Here is a 4,362-nt window from a genome sequence, read left to right as displayed (position 1 = left end):
GATAATTTTTAATGTTTTGACAGAAATTGATATTTCGGGTGGAACTGTCCTTATTTTGTAGAGTAAAACTGGTGTTCTGGAAACAAAGTGTCATATTATGCTCCTAAGTATCATTTAGTAGAGATAATATCTTCTTTTGGGAATTAAAAACCGTATGTTGTTTAGAGCATACTATTCTCAGGAATGAAAAGCATTTTCTTAGGTAAGAAAAATGTATTTTTGCCAGAATACGGAGTGATACTTAAGAGAGAACTTCTTATTTCTGGAAGAAGTGGTGATATTCATGTGTAAATGGTAAAAATTTTAACAGAAATTGTCATTTTGGGTGGAAATGTCCATAATTTGTAGAGGAAAACGGGTATTCTGGTAGAAATGCATCCTATAATGCTACAGTGCATCATTTTCTAGAGAAAATATCTTCTTTTGGTTATGAAAACAGGTATTAGGTTTAGAAAATGCTATTTTTAGTGAAGAAAATTCATATTTTCAAAAGAAACTCAAATATTTGCCAGGATAAATGGTGATGCTTTAGAGAGAACTTATTATTTCTGGTCTATGTAGTGAAAGTCGTGTGTAAATTTCAAAAATTAGAACAGAAATTGATCTTTAGGGGGGGAGTGTCCTTATTTGAAAGAGGAATTCCGGTATTCTGTAAACAGTGTATCATATTATGCTGCAAATATTCATTTTTTAGAGGAACTGTCTTCTTTTGAGGATGAAACCCAGTATTTTGGGGAGAAAATGATATTTTTAGGGCTGAAAAGCATTGTATTTGTTAAGAAAAATGTATTTTTGCAAGGATAAGAAGTGATACTCAAGAATGTACCTTTTATTTTTTTCTGGGATAAGTACTGCTATTAATGTCAAAGTTCTCTAAATCTTGACAGAAATTGATATTTTGGGTGGAAATGTCCTTATTTTGTAGAGGAATACAGGAATTCATGAAACACTGTATTCTATTATGCTCCAAAGGAACATTGTGTAGAGATAATGTCTACCTTTGGGGATGAAAACCAGTATTTTGTTTAGAAAATGCTATTTTTAGGAATGAAAAGCATTAGTTTGGTAAGAAAATGAAATATTTGAAAGGATAATTAGTGATACTTATGAGATTCCTTTTTATTTCTGAGATAAGCAAGGATATTAGTGTGAAAGTTTTCTACATTATGACACAACTTGATATTTCTGGTGGGAATGTCCTTATTTTGTAGAGGAATTTGGGAATTCTTGAATCACTGTATTCTATTAGGCTCCAAAGCATCATTCTGTAGGGATAAAGTCTTTGTGTATGAAAACCAGTGTTTTGTTTAGAAATGCTATTTTTAGGAATGAAATGCTATATTTTTGAAAGAAAATGAAATTTTTGCAAGGATAATTAGTGATACTTCAGTGATAACTTTTTATTTCTGGTATGTGTAGTGATATTCGTGTGATAATTTTTAATGTTTTGACAGAAATTGATATTTCGGGTGGAACTGTCCTTATTTTGTAGAGTAAAACTGGTGTTCTGGAAACAATGTGTCATATTATGCTCCTAAGTATCATTTAGTAGAGATAATATCTTCTTTTGGGAATTAAAAACCGTATGTTGTTTAGAGCATACTATTCTCAGGAATGAAAAGCATTTTCTTAGGTAAGAAAAATGTATTTTTGCCAGAATACGGAGTGATACTTAAGAGAGAACTTCTTATTTCTGGAAGAAGTGGTGATATTCATGTGTAAATGGTAAAAATTTTAACAGAAATTGTCATTTTGGGTGGAAATGTCCATAATTTGTAGAGGAAAACGGGTATTCTGGTAGAAATGCATCCTATAATGCTACAGTGCATCATTTTCTAGAGAAAATATCTTCTTTTGGTTATGAAAACAGGTATTAGGTTTAGAAAATGCTATTTTTAGTGAAGAAAATTCATATTTTCAAAAGAAACTCAAATATTTGCCAGGATAAATGGTGATGCTTTAGAGAGAACTTATTATTTCTGGTCTATGTAGTGAAAGTCGTGTGTAAATTTCAAAAATTAGAACAGAAATTGATCTTTAGGGGGGAAGTGTCCTTATTTGAAAGAGGAATTCCGGTATTCTGTAAACAGTGTATCATATTATGCTGCAAATATTCATTTTTTAGAGGAACTGTCTTCTTTTGAGGATGAAACCCAGTATTTTGGGGAGAAAATGATATTTTTAGGGCTGAAAAGCATTGTATTTGTTAAGAAAAATGTATTTTTGCAAGGATAAGAAGTGATACTCAAGAATGTACCTTTTATTTTTTTCTGGGATAAGTACTGCTATTAATGTCAAAGTTCTCTAAATCTTGACAGAAATTGATATTTTGGGTGGAAATGTCCTTATTTTGTAGAGGAATACAGGAATTCATGAAACACTGTATTCTATTATGCTCCAAAGGAACATTGTGTAGAGATAATGTCTACCTTTGGGGATGAAAACCAGTATTTTGTTTAGAAAATGCTATTTTTAGGAATGAAAAGCATTAGTTTGGTAAGAAAATGAAATATTTGAAAGGATAATTAGTGATACTTATGAGATTCCTTTTTATTTCTGAGATAAGCAAGGATATTAGTGTGAAAGTTTTCTACATTATGACACAACTTGATATTTCTGGTGGGAATGTCCTTATTTTGTAGAGGAATTTGGGAATTCTTGAATCACTGTATTCTATTAGGCTCCAAAGCATCATTCTGTAGGGATAAAGTCTTTGTGTATGAAAACCAGTGTTTTGTTTAGAAATGCTATTTTTAGGAATGAAATGCTATATTTTTGAAAGAAAATGAAATTTTTGCAAGGATAATTAGTGATACTTCAGTGATAACTTTTTATTTCTGGTATGTGTAGTGATATTCGTGTGATAATTTTTAATGTTTTGACAGAAATTGATATTTCGGGTGGAACTGTCCTTATTTTGTAGAGTAAAACTGGTGTTCTGGAAACAATGTGTCATATTATGCTCCTAAGTATCATTTAGTAGAGATAATATCTTCTTTTGGGAATTAAAAACCGTATGTTGTTTAGAGCATACTATTCTCAGGAATGAAAAGCATTTTCTTAGGTAAGAAAAATGTATTTTTGCCAGAATACGGAGTGATACTTAAGAGAGAACTTCTTATTTCTGGAAGAAGTGGTGATATTCATGTGTAAATGGTAAAAATTTTAACAGAAATTGTCATTTTGGGTGGAAATGTCCATAATTTGTAGAGGAAAATGGGTATTCTGGTAGAAATGCATCCTATAATGCTACAGTGCATCATTTTCTAGAGAAAATATCTTCTTTTGGTTATGAAAACAGGTATTAGGTTTAGAAAATGCTATTTTTAGTGAAGAAAATTCATATTTTCAAAAGAAACTCAAATATTTGCCAGGATAAATGGTGATGCTTTAGAGAGAACTTATTATTTCTGGTCTATGTAGTGAAAGTCGTGTGTAAATTTCAAAAATTAGAACAGAAATTGATCTTTAGGGGGGAAGTGTCCTTATTTGAAAGAGGAATTCCGGTATTCTGTAAACAGTGTATCATATTATGCTGCAAATATTCATTTTTTAGAGGAACTGTCTTCTTTTGAGGATGAAACCCAGTATTTTGGGGAGAAAATGATATTTTTAGGGCTGAAAAGCATTGTATTTGTTAAGAAAAATGTATTTTTGCAAGGATAAGAAGTGATACTCAAGAATGTACCTTTTATTTTTTTCTGGGATAAGTACTGCTATTAATGTCAAAGTTCTCTAAATCTTGACAGAAATTGATATTTTGGGTGGAAATGTCCTTATTTTGTAGAGGAATACAGGAATTCATGAAACACTGTATTCTATTATGCTCCAAAGGAACATTGTGTAGAGATAATGTCTACCTTTGGGGATGAAAACCAGTATTTTGTTTAGAAAATGCTATTTTTAGGAATGAAAAGCATTAGTTTGGTAAGAAAATGAAATATTTGAAAGGATAATTAGTGATACTTATGAGATTCCTTTTTATTTCTGAGATAAGCAAGGATATTAGTGTGAAAGTTTTCTACATTATGACACAACTTGATATTTCTGGTGGGAATGTCCTTATTTTGTAGAGGAATTTGGGAATTCTTGAATCACTGTATTCTATTAGGCTCCAAAGCATCATTCTGTAGGGATAAAGTCTTTGTGTATGAAAACCAGTGTTTTGTTTAGAAATGCTATTTTTAGGAATGAAATGCTATATTTTTGAAAGAAAATGAAATTTTTGCAAGGATAATTAGTGATACTTCAGTGATAACTTTTTATTTCTGGTATGTGTAGTGATATTCGTGTGATAATTTTTAATGTTTTGACAGAAATTGATATTTCGGGTGGAACTGTCCTTATTTTGTAGAGTAAAAC

The sequence above is a fragment of the Coturnix japonica genome, chromosome 32 (genome assembly GCF_054131305.1).
Source record: "Coturnix japonica strain WE chromosome 32, WE-NBRP24, whole genome shotgun sequence".
Lineage (NCBI taxonomy): Eukaryota > Metazoa > Chordata > Aves > Galliformes > Phasianidae > Coturnix > Coturnix japonica.
Note: the sequence above shows the minus strand (reverse complement) of the source record.